Source organism: Dermacentor albipictus, chromosome 2 (assembly GCF_038994185.2).
Source record: "Dermacentor albipictus isolate Rhodes 1998 colony chromosome 2, USDA_Dalb.pri_finalv2, whole genome shotgun sequence".
Classification (NCBI taxonomy): domain Eukaryota; kingdom Metazoa; phylum Arthropoda; class Arachnida; order Ixodida; family Ixodidae; genus Dermacentor; species Dermacentor albipictus.
The window spans coordinates 187735003-187756042 of record NC_091822.1 but is presented as its reverse complement, the minus strand read 5'-3'; the positions used below and the strand labels follow the sequence as shown (position 1 = coordinate 187756042).

The 21040-nt window shown below is 44.7% G+C and overlaps 1 protein-coding gene and 1 long non-coding RNA gene across 2 annotated transcripts in view; both read right to left on the bottom strand.

Moving 5' to 3' along the window:
• Positions 1–21040, bottom strand: part of LOC139056373 (uncharacterized) — a 360115-nt gene that overhangs the window by 185099 nt on the left and 153976 nt on the right. The gene's annotated exons all lie outside the window — the stretch shown is intronic.
• On the bottom strand, positions 13821–21038 carry LOC135919463 (uncharacterized). The gene is made up of 3 exons (XR_010569972.1): positions 21001–21038; positions 18346–18415; positions 13821–13867 (listed from the first exon to the last, which is right to left on the bottom strand). It is a non-coding gene; the product is annotated as an uncharacterized lncRNA (long non-coding RNA).

Genomic DNA, 21040 nt, shown 5'->3' with positions numbered 1-21040 from the left:
ACGCTTTCACTCGCACATACAGCATACGGCGCGTGGTGACGATGTTATTGCCCTTAAACTTTATGCGGAGCATCACGGCAATGGCGACGGCAGAAATGCGCCTGAAGTGACCATATAATTGCTATAACAATAAAAGACTCCAGTGCCCGTATGGGTTAGCATATCGGGACTGTATGTGCTCCGAGACATGTGTACGCCTTGACTTCCTTAGAGACCACACTAACATCGTATGACAACAGAGCACACAAACTTCGAACCATCGACTACATAGCTCACCTTACCTTATCACTGGTCAGCCAAGGCGACATCCTCTCCTAAGATGGCACATGGTGATTTTATAAGCCTTCGGAACATACAAATACGTATCTTCAAACAGCACATGCAGGAAAGCTGCTATCATGAAAGGCGGGCGCCTGAATCTCGTGTTCTACCCCGTGAGTAGCACATTCCGTCAAAGCTTTCGAAACGTTACTTGGGAATCATCATTGACACATTGAGTCAACGAAGCACGACATATATTCTGCATTGTGATGGCTTGGAGGACACCGTCATCGTCAGGTGCTACAAGGAGTGTTGCCACGACAGAGGCGCTTGGTGACGTAGGGCGGTAGGTAGACGTGTTATATGCTGAAAAATGACAGCTACACCAAATTCGAGAAATCTTTGCTCTTTGGTGTTCGAATGGTCGGGAGCTTGATATGTGCTGTCCGTTCACAACGCACAGCAACTTCACTTTCCCCGCGAACTCCACTGCGAAAATTGAAACAAGCTTCAACAGAAAGCTTTATCATGTTTGATAAGCACTGGACGAACGAGGGCAGTCTCAAACCAAGCCAACATTTCGACAAGGGGACTTGTTTGAGCTGACGGAGTCCCGTTCTTGATACACTGGCTTCAGATAGAGGTTTCTCTCTCGTTTATGCAGTTTGTCCCTTCAAGTTTCCGGCTTCCTGTGGATTCTCTTTCCTGCTTGCATCTGGTCATACTTATTAGATTTCATTGCTCTATCTGCACTGTAACACCATCAACTGTAATGGGGCGGCCGGCTCTTTAAGGTGCCAACGTGTTTATTTATGATATATTCCATCGTTACCGACACGCCCTCAATCTGCTGTTAACGAGGAAATGGATAATGAGTGTTTCACATAATGTTCTGACACTTTCATCAAGATGTGTTTGCGTGTTCTGTCGTTTTTATGTTCCATTACGATATTCACACGTAGAATAAGGAAGCTGACGAGAAAGTTGTGGCAACGTTGGAGTGAAATAGCCAACTGAAATGACAAGAAAGTCACATTTTTAGAGCAGCAATAAATATAAATGAAGCACACGCTGCCCGAGCAGGGAAGCAGGCCGTCAATTATCATCGTGGAGAACTTCTCGCAGTTAGCGCCAACGTGCAACTCTGTTGATTTCGCGTGCTCGACGACGCACAGACAGCAGCAGCTTTCTTTACCAGTGATTCCGTGCTAATTTATTCATGCATAGCCTTGTCCTGTGCGTGTGCAAGACCTTTTCGCAACATCAGACACTGATTAGTGCCTTTGAAAGCGACATTTGTCTCCTGTCCGATTAGCACTGAGGTGGTAGACATAGGACTAACTGTCGGTCTCTTTGTGTTCTCGTTTGTCGATCATAATTACTTCTTTCGCGACGTGTTGGCAAGCACGAGATCTCGATTGAGCAATTCGGTAATTAGGTGCGGGCTTTGTTTTCTACTCGATGCCCCTCCGTGTCTAATCTGCCAGGGTCCCCGTACAGGCGTTGGGATAATAGCAAGGTCAATGCTCTGGTGTAATTATTGTAGCAACTGGAACCGGGGGATCTGTGTCCATCAGACGAGGAGCAGATCACGAAAAACTAATGCCGCATCTATGTATTAATGCCACGGGCCTATGTATCCAAATGCAATGTGAATTAAAACGTGATAGTCCGGGGACAATTTTCTCGTGTCCCATCAAATTACTGTGCAGGTATCAAAAAAAAAAAAAAGTTGGACATACTATGGCCTAATCAATATTATAAGTCGTCATCCATAGAGGACTCTTTAGTTGGAAATCAATATAATAAAATTCCTAATCTTGAAGGATATTTCACGCGCGTGTTCTTTTTTGTTATTGTTAAAGAGCCCTCACTAGGCCCCATAGCTAATTTTGGTTTACCACTCGAAGTTGCCACGTCTCCTCTAGGGAGCGTTCTGCCGCGAAAATTTTTCAGGTCGGCTCATTAATAGCCGAGACTCAGGAGGCGAGCTCCACTGCCAAGCGAGACACTCTTTCCACTTGCCCCGTCTAGCCACCGCAAGCGAAATTCCTTCCCTACTTTATCCCATGCCGGACCTCGAGGTTGGCTTGACGCACACGTCACGGACCCCGCCTTCATTTTCTTTCCTCCGCGCTTGTTTTTTCTTTTTTTTTTGCGGCGCTGCACATTTCGGCTGATGGCGTTGTGCACGAGCTGCTGCGATTGTCTCGTTTCACGCAGGGCACGATTTTGCACGCTGTGTACAATGACACATCCCTAGCGGTATAATTCAGCTATGGTGTTGGGCTGCTGAGCACGAGGTCGCGGGATCGAATCCCGGCCACGGCGGCCGCATTTCGATGGGGGCGAAATGCGAAAACACCTGTGTGCTTAGATTTAGGTTCACGTTAAAGAACCCCAGGTGGTCAAAATTTCCGGAGTCCTCCACTACGGCGTGCCTCATAATCAGAAAGTGGTTTTGGCACGTAAAACCCCAAATATTATTATTATTAGCGGTATAATTCAGTGCTGCACGAATACTGAGGCAGAACAAGCGGATCGCAGAGCATGATGACGCGCTAGAACACGGTAGAAAATGGCATAGTTTCGGTACCTGCGCCCGTGGCTGCACAACCGTGGGAACAAGCAGACAAGCGGAAGTACACCTCTCTTGCTTAGATATGAAGTAAAACAAAACAAAAACACGCACACATTCCCTTTGTGTGTTTTATTATTTCTTTAAACTTCAATTCGTCAATTCAAGCAACAGGTGACACAAATAACAGATGTTGCCTAGAGTAATTCTAGAAGTCACGTGTCACTACGAGCGACGTCACACTGCGGACACGAGTACGTAGGTGCAGGGACACGAGTACGTCACCGTCCGGCTTGGAGCGCGGTCGCCGCGAGGGAAACGGAAAACGGCGTTCGGATGGAAATTATAGACTTTTCCGCAGCGCGTAGCAATGTGATTCTTTGAAAACACGATCGTTAGCGCGCATTGTATGCTCTGAGCTTCCCAGATCAAAATGGCCCGACCTGGTGAGGGGCCCTTTAAAGGGCGACCATACTTCCACAACATATCTCGTTTACACTACCTGAGAGGCCCATTGTGTACACCAGCAGTAACAATGATCCATCCCTTACCCCATCTTCACGTAATATTCCTCGTCATGTCTGTAATTAATATTTACACGACAATTTTAGTCGAGAATAGACGCCTATAATACCCCCGTAGTTCTCGTTGCTAGCTTAACAGCCGGTTCAACATTACTTTCCTTTTTCTCACATGTCATGGGTTGCACTGTGATCAGAAGTAAACTAGGTGCTATCGAATAAACCAGTTGACCTCTCTCTAGCTCCCACTCTTTCTCTCTCTCACCCACACACACAACACACATACACACACACACGCACACACACACCAAACAACAACGCGTAAAGTCAGTGGTGCAGTGGTTTCGGCGTTAAGTTCGATAATACATTTCATCATCAGCAGTAGCCGCAGTATCAGCATCAGCAGCAAAAGCAGCACCAGCCTATTTTTGGTCCACTGCAGGACGAAAGCCTCTCGTTGCGATCTCCAATTACACATGTCCTACGCCAACCGCGAATTTCCAAATGTCATCACCCCACCTTGTCTTCTGCCGTCCTCGACTGCGCTTCCCTTCTCTTGGCACCCATTCTGTGACCATAATGGTCCACCGGTTACATAACCTGCGCATTACAAGGCCTGCCCAGTTCCATTTTTTTCTCGTAATGTCAATTATAATATCGACTATACCCGCTTGCTCTCTGATCTAAACCGCTCTCTTTCTGTCTCCTAACATTATGCCTAGAATTCATCATTCCATCGCTCTTTGCACGGTGCTTAACTTGTTCTCAAGCTTCTTCGTCAATCTACAAGTTTCTGCCCCCTATGTCAGCACCGGTTAGATACACTGATTTTACACCTTCCATTTCAATGTTAATAAGTTTCCCGTCATGAGCTCACAATGTTTTCCGTATGCGCTCCAACCATCTTTATTCCTCTGGGAATTTCCTTCTCAAGATCAGGGCTCCCTGTGAGTAACAGACCTAAGTAAACGTATAAACGAATACCTTAAGGGCAACTATTTTCCACTGACGATTCCTTCTTTTCACTTCAAGAAATAAAAAAAATAGTTTGCATTGTGTTTCTAGTATCCTAAATTAGCACTTCTTTCTAGAGTCCCTTTCTTTGCTACCTTTCGCATTACCTGATCAAGCAACAAAAAAAAAATGTTCGAGCAGCAAGTGAAACCCAGATTGAATGAGACTCTGAATAGCTTCAGATGCACATGTTCTGGCTATGTTCGTGCGTCGCTGCTCAGGTTGTTTAGACTGGGTTATATCGACCCAATATTAGAGAGCATTTCCTTTGTTCATGGAGTGTCTTTTAGCCGACTTGAGCTCTGCCTCTGAAAGTGTCATAATGCACTTGATTTTCTGGCGTTCGTGTTTCGCGGAAGAGATTCTACGTAGTATTTATTTTACTGTTCAGTTATTTTTGCGATTCCTGGAAACCGTTGTCACTACCTGTTGACATCGTCTAACAACGTCATGGTATCCGTTGTATTCCGCGATGGAGGCTGGTAAATTTGAGAGCTCGAAAGACCGAAATTCACAGGGAGCATTGTTTAAAACAAAGAGGCGGCATTAATTTTTCGTGATTTGCTTCTCGACACAGATCCCCGGTTCAACATGCTACAACAATTACACCAGAGCGTTGGGCTTGCTATTAGCCCAAAGCTTGTTCGGGGACCCTGGCCGATTAGACACGGGGGGCCATCGAGCGGAAAGAAAAGCCCGGGCTCAATTGCTAAATTGCTCAATCGGGCTCTCGTGCTTGCCAACACGACGCTAAAGAAGTAATTACGATCGACAAACGAGAACACCAAGAGACCCATGTCTACGACCTCAGTGCTAATCGGACGGGAGACAAACCCTAACAGCGCCGGCAGAGAATGTGTACCAAAGATAAATTTCACACCAACAATAAGAAATAACGAATACAGTGGAGAAAAGGAAACATAACATTACAAAGTTGTGCAATTAGTCAGTTCGGAATGTGAAGGTTGCGCAAAGCGTAAGGAGTACGCTCGTTAAAGAGTGCGGCTGCTTGCCTCTATAATATTCAGCAAGGTAGGAACCACGTAACGCATCATTTATCCTGCATAATTTGTATCTGTACGTGTTTAGGGCCTCTACTCAGGAGGGCGGATGCTACAGATTATGCCGTTTGCTTTAAGGATTGAAAATATATGTATAGATGATGTCTCACAACACATGTTACTCAAATATGACAGTAATGACATCAAAAGGGAACAATGATTACGAACAGCTCAACGACACTTGAAAAGAAGAAAAAAAAGAAACCTTGAAGTATTAGAGTTCTACCCCACGTCTTCCCCTCTCCTCGGCATGCTTAACAAAAAAAAAAAGAATGTGCAGTAATTTAGTCGCTGAACTAAATCGACCCAATTTTGTTTTCCGACCCAATTACTAAACACGCCAACCTTCCTTTTCATTTCCATTTTTCATACCGTCGAAGTTTATTACTCCAGTGGGTCAATAACCAGTAGAAAGAAAACAAAGGCTCCTTTATTGATCTTTGTCCTTGGTTTTTGGGAAATCGCCTGAACACAACCTTGTTAAATGGGACCATAAAGCGCTCTCCCATATCAAAGTAATGAAGGCTTCCGGCCGATCGAAAACTAATTTGTCGTGCTCTAGATTTGGCACAGACGAGAACGACCCATAGCCTGTAGTAAAGGAAAAACACGACGAACGGCTCATGCCAGTGCCTTACAGTACAAAATTCTCGTTAGAGGCTGCCGTCGACCATAAACTCCAATACACGCGATTGCCTTTCATCTTTCTCGTGCTTTGAAAGAACGTGTTTTTGGCTAAATGTAGGGCTGCAAAATTTTGTTCTTCATATAAAGCTCTTCTGCTAACCATGGCGTGTTTAGTGCGTGTGAATGATATAGGCTCGTCTATTCTATCTCTTTCACTCCCCCATCCCTTTCACCACGTGTAGGGATGGGGATGGGATGGAGCCAACTGGGCATAGCCTATTCCTGCCCCCCCCCCCCCACCCCACCTCCTCCGTGCTCTCTGGTCTCTCTGGCATAATATCAATGTTTCTTTGGTGCCAGATGACAAAACACAAGACATCATTAAGCGTTGCTCCGGCAGAACATTTGTTGCGCCCGAGAATTGGACTATTCCAGTATGTTGTTTAGTGGCTATGGCGTCTCGCTGCTGAGAACGAAAACGAAGGTTAGATTAACGACTACGGTGACCGCATTCCCATTTTGGCGGAATAAAAAAAAAGTGACAGTCGCCTAAATATCCTTAAGTGATGTGAATGTAGAAGCATAATGACTTCTCTAATTTGTTGGTTGCGTCCGTAATACGTGATGTCATTGTCACCTGTCATTCACAACTCTATCTTAATCCACCTTTATCCACTTTAATCCACCCTACATTAATTTGTTTTAATTTTAATTCACTTTACTTCACTTAATTGAAATAACATTTATTTCACTTTATTTAGCATTAATCACCCATAATTGCTACTAATTAATGTTGTTAAACCATGTACCATCTTCTGCATTGCTACTGACGTCATACAACATGCCGATGCCGTCACATTGATTTTTGGCACCACTTGCTGCGGACAACGCCTGATTTACTGCCTCATGGGACATATACTGCGTTTGCAGTAAAAATCCTCGTCTACCGTGGCATAGGTGCGCTTTAAAAAACCCAGGGGCTGAAAATTAATTTCGGGTCCACCATTAGGACGTCCCTCATGGTCAACTATGCCAGCTTTAGGGCAATAAAGCTCTTAACATTAAAGTGAATGAGTGGAAGATAGCAGCCCCGATTTGCCGCGGTAGGCTATATTAAAGCGCAACTTCATTTGTGTCACTGATTCGTCCATGAGCGCCGCAAACGCGCCGCAGGAAAGGCAACTTACACATCTGCGTAGAACACTACAGTTTACATTTACAGTACCGCGCCAGCGTCGACTGGCCTGCCGGTCAGTGCTTGATAACAGCGCGAAGTGACAAGCTCAGCAAGAGTAGCGCATGCGCAGAAAGTTCACTGGAAGCGCAAGTTGCGTCTGATAAGCATGACACCCCCCGTGCGCGATTAACTGAGCTTCTCTGCTCATAGGAAGGAGATAGCAAGTGCGCGTGAACACGGACTCCTTTCAGGATGCGGGATAAAAATCAAAGCCCCTTTTTAAAGAAAAATGGTCGAACGCCATGCTACCTAGACTAACTGTATATATTTGCATTGCATTACTCGCTTCACGCAATGCATTCCTGGCCGTTGTCATGTGTAGGCATGGCAGAAAAAGAGGCTGCCGGCCGCGAACGCAAGCGCGAGCCCGATCGTGGCTGTAAAGCCGATCTCACATATCGGCAACGGCCTGCAGAAGCTATGTGGGAGACGCTTGTGTACTCGAAATGCCTGCTGGTCTTGTGATCATCAGCGTGTACACCGGACCGAACACATCTCGTTGTGACGTGGAAACGTTCAGAGCAGAAATAATGAAGACCTTGAAGCCATACAGTGCGCCAATCGTCGTGTGCGGTGACTTTAACATTGATGTGGCGAAAGAGCGTGGCAAATGGATCGAGAGTTTCATGATAGATCTCTACTCGTTAATACTTAAGGCGCTACAGAGACCCACGACGCAGCACCATTCCTGCATTGATCTCACGTTTGCAAGCAGGCTGTGTCCCATTACGATGGCAAAGCCTCTGACCGTCTATCACAGCGATCACAAGGCAATACTGTGTAAGTGTAAAGTTGACCGTGAAAGTGTGAGTGTGTGCATGTAATCAACGGCTATGTGATCTAAAACGAAGGCTATGCAACTTGACGATATGTGTCTTCATTCCATTTCAACGTTCAAAAAAATACATTTCGAAACAAGCAGTTAAATCACATATGCATAGCATCGGCTCGCTCAGCATTTCTCGGGTTCGCTACAAGGTCATTTGCTTTGGACTCTGACTTTGATTCAGTTTGCATCGGGAGGAAGCTTCGCGTTCAACCATCTTTCTTTAAGAAAGGGGCTTTGATTTTCGACGAACGTAATGACAATGCAGAGAGCGAAAGACGAGATCCGACATGTGGATTCAGCTCCACTTCATTTACCTCGCACGATTTTTGATGGCGATTCGCTTGTGAGATTCTTTCTTGTCTTATACTTGTTCCTGATCCCATGCTATATCTATATTTTTTTCTCATTTTGGATGGCGGGCTTCATATATACATAACTGCTGAATGGCTTTTCCTCGCTATAATTTACAGAGACGATAGCTCGCAATCGCGATAGCGCGCTTTGACCAAAGACCTCTAACAGAGGAACTTATCTTAAAATGCCCCCATCACAAGCCATCGCAGCAGAGGGCGACGAGGGCACTGTTGCAGTTTTTTAAAGGCAACAGAATTGGACAAGTGACTGTAGCCTGAACAGATGTTTATAGTGCTGCAAGTACTACTGTGCTGTGCGGTGACAGTATGCGGCGACAGTGACCGATTGTAATTGTACGTCTGTGCTCCTTTCTTTCTTTATCTCTACTTTGTTATCACTTTACCTGCCCCTCCCTTCTCTCCCCTGCGTAGGGCACCAAACCAGATCTTCCCCTCTGGTTAACCTCCCTGCCTTTCCCTTTCCCTCTCTCTCTCTCTCTTTGTCGTGAATCACTGCAGCAATATATTTGCGACAGAGCAAATATATATTCACAGAAACATTAAGTTATTATTATAAGCAGTGATGAGTTGAGTAATTGCAGGTTCCCAGAAAGGAGAAATGCATAACGAAGCCAGCACGAGGCATGCGTATTGTATTGCACAAGAACCGCAAAAGAAATCGGACAAACAAATACTACGGAAGTAGGGCGATCGCAAATGGGCAGCATTAATCTCCTGCAACCCCCCCTCCCCCCCCCCGCCCCTGTCATCATGACAAGCCAAATGGGCCAATCCATGACTTCGCCGCAGCTTTCATGACGCAAGAATGAATCGTAGCCGTAGGCACTGGGGGCTGTCGGAGAGGGAGACCCAATGCTACGGGCCATCTATGTATCCTTCGTTCTAATATGTCGTCACTTATGATATGTTTCTTACGCTGTGTTGCCTCTTCTTATGATATCGTTTTGCTATGTCCTATTTTTTTTAGCTTCTTTCTCATACTATATTATTTCTTTCTTCTCTTGTGTGCCAGCTCGACTGGCTGTCGGAGCGCGCGCGCCTTTCTTTCCCCGCCATAGCTTCTTCATTTTTTTTCTTCATAGTTTGCTTTCTTACTTTATCTCCACTTTTGTACGGAGGGCCTAGTAGTCGTAAGAAATGATTTAGTTTCCAGTCGACCCATCGAGAAGATAACATGTGTTCGCCAGATGCATGATACATTGCGTCGATTTCGCGTCAGTGAAATCGACGCAATGTATCATGCATCTTCGCGTCAGTGGTGCTTGTCTCCCTTTCTTTCTATCTCCCCCTTCTACTCTGTTTCTCTTTTTATCCCTCTTAACCCTTCCCCCTGCGCAGGGTAGCCAACCGGAACTACCTCTGGTTAACCTCCCTGCCTTTCTCTACATTATTTTCTCTCTTCTCTCTCTTCGCGTCAGTGGAGGAGCCATACTTCTTCCATTACCTTCGCGCAATATACAATTTCTAACCAATCACACGCGTCCAAGAAAAGAAATAGGTTACGTGCTTCACTAGTGGTTACAACTGAATCCCGGAGATCAATTCTGTGTGTGTAAACCTAATGATACACTGAGTTTATAAGGCGTATGCGAAGGAGCCACACTTCTGTTACCTTTGCAAAATGTACAATTTCTAGCCAATCATATGCACTGAAGACATATCGAGGTTACGTGTTTTACTGACTGTTATAACCGAATGCTCTAGATAAATTCTGTGCTTGCAAACCAAATCCTATCTACGCGCGCAAGTATTATTTTTAGTGAAGGAGTCATACTTCTGTTACCTTTGCACATTTTTCAATCTTTAGCCAATCATATCCGTTCAAGACATGCATAGGATTCATGATTTACGAATTGTTATAACCGAATCCTGGCGATCAATTCTGCGCTTGCAAACAGAACGATATAGCGCGTTAATGTTGTGTCAGTCAAAAACCCATACTTTCTTTTCATTATCTTTGTACACCGTACCATCTCTATAGCCAATAACATCCGTTCAAGACATACTCAGGTTGCGTGCTTCCCGAACTGTTATGACCGAATTCAAGAGATCAATTCTAGGCTTTCAAATCAAACGATACAGTAAGTGACTGTCGTGTCAGAGGAGAGTCCTTACTTATATTATGTTGAAAGTCCATTGTCGTCCCATTTTCATTTCATCGGCAAAGGCAGGTGCAGAATGGGAGAAGACAGCATAACGGCATGATTAGACGCCTTCCGAGCAACAAAATTCGTGTATCGTTACCATTAGACCATTCGCTCTTAACTACAGTGAAACCGCAAGATGAGAAAGTAAATGCTAGGAAATCACTGTGAGTAAGCGAAGATAATAATGTAAAGAGGCCACGAAACATGAACCCCGGGGAGAGAGTGCAAATAGCGGCGGAATGAGACGTTGTGCTTACGTCTGTGCACAGAGGATACTGTAAGTATTAGTCTCCTTTTTCATCTATTTCTATGCGTTCAGTACGAGAGTCAGAGAACACGTAAATGGTAAGTAATGAACTAAATTCAGCCAACGAAAAACTAGGCAGGAAGAAAAGAATGAGAGCACATAGCCGTGATGTGCGATCGGAAAGGAGGGACGATGATATATGAGTATACAATGGAATCAGTGCTGGGAATCAAGGCTCTCCGTCAGTGCTTTACGAAGGGACGGAAAAAATAATGGAGAGAGGTTACAGGAATAGATGGAGCAAATGGTACGGAGGCAACTTGTAAACACGGTAAGTTTCAAGAAAACTAACTGGTGGTAAATTATTATAGAGTGAGGATGAGAAATGAGAATTTAATAGAAAGGACAGTGGGGGGCAGAAAAAGCTAAGACTTAGAATAATGCTACAAACCAAGTGTCTGAGCGAAGGCTGTCTCTCATCACTAATAAAATGGGAATTCAGTATAAAACAGTACTGTTTGCCGACGAGGCTTTCCAGCACTGGCGCACATCAGAACTTGCACGATAATAGATTATGAGCATATTACTTATATTTTTACCAATGAACACACAAACTTGGATATGGTTCAGCCAGTTTATGCACCTGCTCATTCGAGTTCACCGGCGAAGTTTTAATGCGAATAGCATTCTTTGCCGGCTTCAGGTTTTGAGCCTATCTATCTATCTATCTATCTATCTATCTATCTATCTATCTATCTATCTATCTATCTATCTATCTATCTATCTATCTATCTATCTATCTATCTATCTATCTATCTATCTATCTATCTATCTATCTATCTATCTATCTATCTATCTATCTATCTATCTATCTATCTATCTATCTATCTATCTATCTATCTATCTATCTATCTATCTATCTATCTATCTATCTATCTATCTATCTATCTATCTATCTATCTATCTATCTATCTATCTATCTATCTATCTATCTATCTATCTATCTATCTATCTATCTATCTATCTATCTATCTATCTATCTATCTATCTATCTATCTATCTATCTATCTATCTATCTATCTATCTATCTATCTATCTATCTATCTATCTATCTATCTATCTATCTATCTATCTATCCTTCCTTCGTTCCGTCCGTCCGTAAGCCATCGTCGTCATGCATTTGTAGTTCCACCGCCATAATGATGCCACCGTGTTCGTTCAATCATCGCCCTTCCACCTTTGTCATCCCACTCTCGTCATACCATCGTCATCACGCCATCGTTGTCACACAGTCGGCTCTCGTTTTATCATTGCCATCACCTCAAGTAGCGTCCTCCCACTGTAAACATGCCGTCGTATTCATACCGCCTTCGTGGTTCCATCGACGCCAATCTTTCGTCTTCGTTGTATTCTAATCATACTGTCATCATTCAATCTGGAATATGTCGACCTTGTCATGACATCATCGTCATACAGTCGCTGTCACGTCTGCATTCGTGGCCGTGCCACCATCGTCACTACAACTTAGTCATCCGACTCTCGTCATGCCATCTTGGTCACGCCATTGTGATCATACAAGTAAAGTGATACGGTAATCGTCACGCCACTGTCATCCCATACTCGTCGTCATCCCATTGTCTACATGCCATCGTCATGCCAGTCATCACTGCATGGTCGTCATACAGTCGTCGTCCTCCATCCGTTGTCATTACCGTCGTCGTGGTGCCGTCGCGCTCATCTCAATGTGATGACTGTAACTGCGACATCAGACTCTCGTCATTGCGCCATCGTCATACCGTTGTCATCGTGCCATCGCCGTCATGCATTTGTGTCCCCATTGTCATTGCTTCGACATCCTCATTTCACTGTCGTCATACCACCTTCGTCGATCCACCAATGTCATTCCTTGTTTTGTCATTCTATCGTAATCACGCTACCATTCAATAGTGATTATGACGGCGTCGTCACGCCATCGCCGTTATTGTGTCGTCGTTACACAGACGCTATTATGCATCTGTTGTCATACCCTCATCGTCATCCCGTCTTGGTCATGACATCGCCATTCCCGCTTCTTTAAAAGCGAAAGCCTTTCTAGGCTCATGGCGAAGTTTGTGTCAGCAGACCTGACCGCCGGAGTGTCCACCGAAGTGTAACCACGCCATATATAGTATGATTTCAGTCGTGCATTCTACCTTTTTTACCCTTCATACCATTTTTCACACTGTGCCGGCTTGTATTTCAAATAGTCCTCTGATCTTGTTCTCAGTTGAGCTTTCCTTATAATTATTAGATGTGTCGGCACCTGTTAGACGGCGAAGGTTACATATTTTATCTTAGTTCAGAAATGCGCAAGAAAAAAGTTATACAAAGAATGCAGAAAACAATGAATATACTGAGCTGTATTGCACTCCCTGGCATTTGAAGTGCCTGCATTGGTTTCAGCCAGTATCTAATCGCGTCATGTTATGAGTCGTCGTAAATGGCCCGACACACGTGAAACGCGTAAGACAACCGCGATACAGACTATTTCTGGGACAGCTGCGATTAATCTCAGTGCGTAGCTGTTTTCTTGCTTTGACGGGTTAGTGACCGTCAATGGGGGCGTCTTTGTATACCACTGTATAGACATCCATTACGCGGTAATCTGTGCCCGTTCTTTGTCCTGAGAGGCTGTATACGGCTGTAACAATCCATCAAGCAGCCGTTCATCTTACGTTCACAAGAGTCACTGACTGCCTTTGAAGCTGGTTTCGCTGCTGAAAATTCTTTTTTTTTTCTTTTAGTATTCAATGCATGGACAATGGTGGTTCTCCAGATTGCCGGAAATCGTATAAGTCCTCCAGAAATACAATACCGACGCGCCAGAGTGCTCCTGCACGTTTGGAAAAACAATGCTTGAAAATTCTAGCAGATACATCAGTTAAGCACAGACGAGCAAGTCGGCAGGCGTGCAGGTGGTCCGGCGGTTGGTCTGTTTAGAAAAAAAAAAAAAAGAAAGCATGTAACCTAGTGGAGGTGAGACCCGACCGTCGCCAATAGTGTCTCGTGGGGCGACGCCCTTGATGGCCAACTGTAGCAGTGGATGAAAATAGTTGGGATGCCAGGTATATTATCCATAGAGTTCCATACAACTACTAGAGGGAACTGTGGGGCTAGTGTCAATGGGAGTTGCAAGCAGACTAGTTCAGCCACCATGGGAATGATGGGTATAGTAGATGGATTTTCTAAACTTCGACCTTCTGGCTATAAATGGCTTCGTGATTTTGCAAAGTGATCACTTTTAATAATGTGCTGCATCATAAATAATGATATGTACATTAATAAAACTGTGTGGCGGCAGGATTCGAACACATGATTTCGAGCACTGAAGAACGATACTGAAATTATTACGTCCCGGACGAATGGACATTTGGAACCAGTGGAATTAGCAGCGACCATGCATGCTTGCATAGTTTTATGCTTTATTGCCTTCTGCATTAAAAAAAGTATCAACTGATTCAAAATTTAGGCCCATTTACGCCCAGATAAAGCGTAAGAAATAAATCCAGTAGAACGTTTGTATTCCCAAGTACGAAGATCAGACAAATTCATGTACGCTTCATCATTTCCCTGGTGGCTGAACAATTGCAGCGCCAGAGTTCCCTCTAGTAATGGTAGGAAATTCTATGATGTTATCGCCAGTGGTTAGAAATCATCTATGTTTATTACAAGCACACACACAGAGCGCATCCCGTGATTTCATGACTGGCTGTTCAGAGCTACCGCTACAAAATCAGCCATTTTTAAGGCAAAGTCACAGGATGACGGAATGAGCGGGAATTTTCGCGTTTCGGTTCTGCACACAGGTCAGAAATGAAGCAAAAATCGGAGTTGCAATAAGCTGTTCCTGTCTGCTGCTTTACCTGACCACAGTATTGCCGCGTGACGTGCTCGGTTTTATTGTTAGCGATGGGCCGTTGTCCGTCCAGGTGCTACTTGAATACCGTCCCCCTCACTCTTCGGGCCACAAAGCCGCGAATGCGCTCTTGTCTTTCTTGAGGGCGACTGGCCTATGTAAAAGCCTTTTACTTCCTCTGCAGGCCCTCCGCTTGCATGCGCGAGCTCACCGTGTCTTTCCTTCCCTCTCCTATCTCATCGTTCTATTCCCAATTTTCCCGTCCCCCAGAGTAGGGTCGTCAACCAGATGCATTTCTGGTTAACGTACCTGCTTTCTATCTTTCCTCCTTCTCCTTGTCGTAACTTATGATGCCATGTGTCAAAGCGCGAGCTCTTGCATACCTACGAACATCGATGTAGCCAGTGAGTCTCGAAAAATGAGCTGTCGCCTTATTGGAGTGCGTCCTGAAATAGAAGATTCGAGCAGGCGCAGAAAATCTAGTTTCTGTGTTAGTGGACGATGCACTCGAGGTTGTTTTCAGTTTGGAATATCCAATTGTATATATAGAGTGATCTCAGCACAACCTCACTGCTTCTCTGTGGTACCAATAAATGATGAACCCGTTAACAGAAGAGTTCCCTCTAGTAATTATTGTATGAAACTTTATCGGTGAAACCATGAAAATTATTTGTTAGAAATAATTCTTCAGATTATTTTATGCATAACGCAAAATGCTTTAAAAAGCTTTCTCTACCAGAAATATCAGGCAACCAAGCCTTTCCAAAATTTTATTTGTAACGCTGACACTTACTTTGGGTAAACGGTAAAAAGCAGAAGCTAAATATAAACATAGATACACTAAAGTCCTCTTGTCAAGACGAATTAAGGCTGGTGCATGGGAAGTTCATATATACTAAGGGCACAGTACAAGGGTCGACTCCTTGCATACACACTCCGATCGAGAAACGTGCTGCACTTTCATCTTTCGCGAAGATATGGGTAGACAGCATCAAAATCCTCGCTCGTTGAGACCGGTAATGCGGTTATTTACGACCGTTCTTCACGTACTGCTGGAAACCGCTTCGCCCGCCTTATCTGTTGCAACCACCACCATAGCGAGCGCCACAGCGCATCAGCTAAGACGCACCGTCAGCGTGGTAGCCAAGCACTGATCCGCTTAGGCGATGCTCGAATGAGAGCGACTCTGCATCGTCGGATGCATATCTGGCATGGAGCCCATTTCCTCTTTCCCAGTTCACCGCCTGCATGCTGACGCTGTTTGCGATTTCTGGCGAGCTCGGGTTTTCTTTTTTTGCTAAGCTCAGCGATGCTTGCATCCGCCTTCGTCTCGATACGTGGTCGGCTTGGAGCAGTGCTCGCTCTTGTCTACGAAGATGGAACTTCGATGGCACAGAAGCTGAGCGTTGTGCATTTAGAACCCCTGCCTAATGTATGATGCGTATGCGCTCGTTGGAGACGTTCGCGACGAATGTCAGCCAGGCGCTTTCTGCCCATTTATTTCCCCCTTGCTGTTACAGAAAGCGCGCTAAAAATGAAAAGCGTCACGTGGCAAACCATCCGCCCTCATAATAAAGCAGCGCTCTCAAACAAGCTCAACAGGAGTTAGTAGGTGGCCCTGCCGCGACAGCATGGCGCCTTGGTGTTGTTATGGGACAAGCACCCGCCTCTCTGCTTATATATATATAGCAGACACACGCACAGAAGCAATATAACGAAAATATAGTGAAGTTGAAAATAATGCTCTCAGCGACCAACTTCGACATGAATTCTGCAGCCCTGGCGACAATGAAGTGGTATAATCATAGGGCACCACCGAAAAAGCAAGACGCGGCAAGACGGAAAGCGTGGATTTCGCTTATGCGTCCCACCGACGAATAAGATTCGTCTCGGGCTGAAGAGTATGTGTAGTGATAAAGATGACAAAAGACCTTGGCCTCGTGGGCGACCGCATTTTCCAGCGCACCATGACTTGCATCAGCCCTACTCAATGTTTCATGCATGCTCCTCTTTTTCCAGCGAAGCCGCCGTCGCCATTTATTTCTTTCTTTACATATGTATACACTACAGTGGGGCATTGATTTAGCTGCCTCTACTCCCGCTTTCTCTATTCGGCATGCGTCGAAGCCACGTCCGTCGAAGGGACAAGACGACAGCGCGGAATTCTCGTCAGCCTCAGCTTGACAGCTTTTAGAATGGGCGGGGCTCGCCACTCTCATTGAAGTGATGGCTTGTCCGTCGCCGTTCGCGAACCGAAGGGCATTTCGAGCTCGTGGCACTGACAGTCAGTCAGTCAGTCTTTGGCGCTGTAAAATTAATGTTTCAAAAGGCTATTTGGTAATAGAGAATAATTCATCTATACGATAACTATAGGTTTATTTTGAGGGAAGTTGACAATAAAAATTGACATAGGGCTAAGTATGATTCACTATGAAAACTTAGCATCTGAAAAAAAAATTATGGGGTTTTACGTGCCAAAACCACTTTCTGATTATGAGGCACGCCGTAGTGGAGGACTCCGGAAATGTCGACCACCTGGGGTTCTTTAACGTGCACCTAAATCTAAGCACACGGGTGCTTTCGCCTCCATCGATATGCGGCCGCCGTGGCCGGGATCCGATCCCGCGACCTTGTGCTTAGCAGCCCAACACCGTAGCCACTGAGCAACCAGGGCGGGTTTAGCATCTGAGGTTTCATACTGAGTGAAATGTCTGTTGAACGCTACCCCGTGGAAAGATGCAGTCCTAGAAGAACGTTATCCTCACAGGCTAGCACTTGTCCCCCAATGTCTTTATTCCTGAGCACTCCCAAACAAGGTGATGAAGGCTTGGAGCCACTGAGCTTGCTCGTGTTATCGCACTACTGTTATTTTTGACGATCTACGAAGAAGTAATAAAAGTTTTGTCACCGAAATCCTGTGAGCGTTGACCATCGGCATGGCTGATCATGTGAACCTTGCAACGGCTGCAAGGTTTCGAGGGTAAAATGGTTACTTGTTTGCAAAGATTTTCTTGGCTAGAGTTTTTGACAGCGAGCTCTCCAAGTGGCTAAATTGAAATTTTTTTACCAAGTAATAAAGAAGGAAAAGCTCACCGCTATTCACGTTCTGGCTGCTGAGCACAAGGCTTTAGGTTCGATTACAGATCACACAAGCGGCATTCAAACGGTGGGAGAGTAATGTAATAACGCTGTTTTTTTGTTTATTAAGCACGACAGAGTTAAACGTTTCACTACTAAAGAGGACCCCCCCCCCCCCACACACAAAAAAAAGGAAAAACTTTGAAAGTAGTATGGAGTAATGAAATCAACTGGTCAAAATTGCATCGGAGATACCTTCTCTAATTAGGCAAAGACCAAAACCCATCTTCTTCTAAATATTCCTACAATAAAAGCGAACCTTCTCATTGCCATTCTCAATAATTTAGTGTATGGAGAATATGAGCTGCCACTCTTCCAGAACACGCCTGTTGAAAAAAAAAAGAAGAAAAAACCTAGCTTCTAATAAACTGAAAGTGCTTTGCAGGCGCTGCTTAGAATTCGAAAAGTGATCTGACCTACTCGAACAGTTTCTCCTGACCACCATTGTTTCTTCTTTGCCAGCATAGCGCTCACGTGTCCTTGGACCTGCATTCGCAAACACGTATTATGATGCATAACTTGCTGGTAAATATAGGTAAAGTCAACTCTTACCGGATGGGGAAAGGCATTTCCTACTTCATTCCATCAGAACGAAAAGAAAGGAAATACGAGGAAAGAGTAAAAATGAGGAAAACACTCGTTATCACGCCGACGCGCTAACATGCACGTGCCAGTGAAAAAAAAAAGATAAATGAGGGAAGCAAGAACGAGAATACACGAATAATTAAAGAACTAGACAGAGAGAGTGGCAAACCAAAATCAGTTGGCATACCAAATTCACACATCGCAAACGGCATTCTGAGTTTCGTTGATCAACAGTGTCCTGTCTATAAATATAGAGTCAGTAAGTCATGCATTACAATCAGTGTAACCAACTGCCGCACCGCTTTCGCTTAATCACGACTCTATTCAAGTCCAAATTCCTAGACAGCTTACGAGTATATGACTCTTAAGCAAAATTACACCCTTTAGGTCATACCTTGCGACACAACAATAATCGTCACCTGTCTTGTCCGCATTTCCTTTCTTTAACGCTGCGAGCCCGATACCACGCCGGTGCTTCCAAGTCATGGACGGCATGCGCGTTATCAGCACGACAGATCATTCTCGTCAGGAAAGTAGCGATCGCAGCGCTTTCAAGAAAGGAAACGCAAGCAAGACAGATGACGATTATCGTTGTGTGGCAGGATACGACTTAAAGGATGCACTACATATCTTTAAGCGCGCATATGGGGAGTGTATATCTCAGAACAGTGGTCACAACTGGAGCCTGCACAAAAGATGGCTACACTCTAAAAACAGTTGCACCCTCTGGGGTGTACATTTGTCACACAACCATAATCGTCACCTGTCTTGCTCGCGTTTCCTTTCTTAAAAATGCTATTACTTTCCTGTCGAGAATGCTCTGTTACGCTGATAACGCGCATGACGTTCGTGACTTGGAAGTACCGGGCTCGCAGCGCTTAAGAAAGGAAAAGCGTATAAGACAATTGATGATTATTATTGTGTCGCAAGGTACGACCCAAAGGGTGTAAATTTGTATAAGAGTGTAGCACACTATACCGTGTCCCGTGGTCTGCAGACCTGTGAGATAGGCTTTGGCAGCGATGCATGCCGCCTCTGACTTGATGATGACGCTAATGACTTCGCATTTGTCTGCACAATTTACGAACATACTCTTCTCCCTTTGCCTTCACGTTATCGTCGGGATTAATTTCCTAGTTTTCCCAGTGAAGGGTAGCCAACCGGACCCCTTTCTTCTTTATCATTTTTGTTTATTTACTCTATTTCTCTTTTGCTCACAGAACGAGTTAACAATTATTGGCGTTTCTGAACCAGAACTAGTGGGATAACCATTTGTGGCATGCGCTAACATGAGGAAGGCATAAGTGAATCCCACAACTAGGGGGATGATAGAAATACAAGGAGGATGATGAAGAGATAGATGTAAAAGCCGTAGCAAGCCTTTACATAAAGGAAACATTTCGATGCGTTATGAAGAGGGCAACGATTATCTCAAGGGGTTGGGGGAGGGCGGCAAGGCTGTACAAGGAGTGTGTCGTGTGTGATACAAACACACACAAAAATTACATATACGTCCAAAGGACCCGAAAGGTTGCTGAACAAAAATCACATCTGAAAACGAATTATGTCATGGTGATAAATGGGTGGACCTCTATTATGAATCACACACTCCAACGGCACTGAGGCTACTTTTGGCGATAAAGAAGCAATGGGTAAAGAAAGAGCTGGAAGAGGAGGTTATGGACAGAAGTGTCCGAGAAGAAGGAAATTTTTGCCAGCGATGGCCTAAAAAACAAAATCTCTGGATTGCTCTATAAAATAACGGAGTACAAAACGAGGAGTGCCAAGAAAAAATTCACTCGCTATTTAGAGGCAAATGCAACAGAAATGCCTGAGCGTTACGACGCACCTCTTTGATGTCCCGGATTGATTATTTAAACCGCGGTCACAACATTACAAAGTGTGGTTCAAGAGCTCGCTCGACACATCTTCTGCTTTTCTCTCTCTCTCTCTCTACATATATATATACGCCCACGTGCACGTACATACACGTACATACACACACTTTTAAACTCTCCCATCTCCTCTCTACCTCTGCCACGCGACCAGCTTCCCCCACTTAACACACACGCACACACACACACACACGCAAGCGCGCACGCACACACACACACATGTTTACCCGCTTTGACACTCCCGATTCTACCTGCTCTCTTCTCTTTCTCTCTTCTCTATTTCCCTTCCCGCAGCGTAGGGTAACCAACCGGACTCTTGACTGGTTAACATCTATGACTTCCATATATCCTCTCTCGCACTGAAGCACGAAGACGTTGAAGGACACCTGCCACATGAAACGAGTTAGGACGGAACAGTTACATTGTATTGTCTAGATAAAGATAAATAACCCTTCAAGTACTCGTGAACCAGTAAAACCTCGGACAAAAAGCACCAGATCTGTATGGAGGGTGATTACGGCCATAGAAGAAAAAGCGTAATAACGGAATAGGGAACCGCACGGTACAAAGTAAAAATGGTAAAAAACTTACGTGGACGTAAAATAAAAATAAAATAAAGCGGAATGCCAGG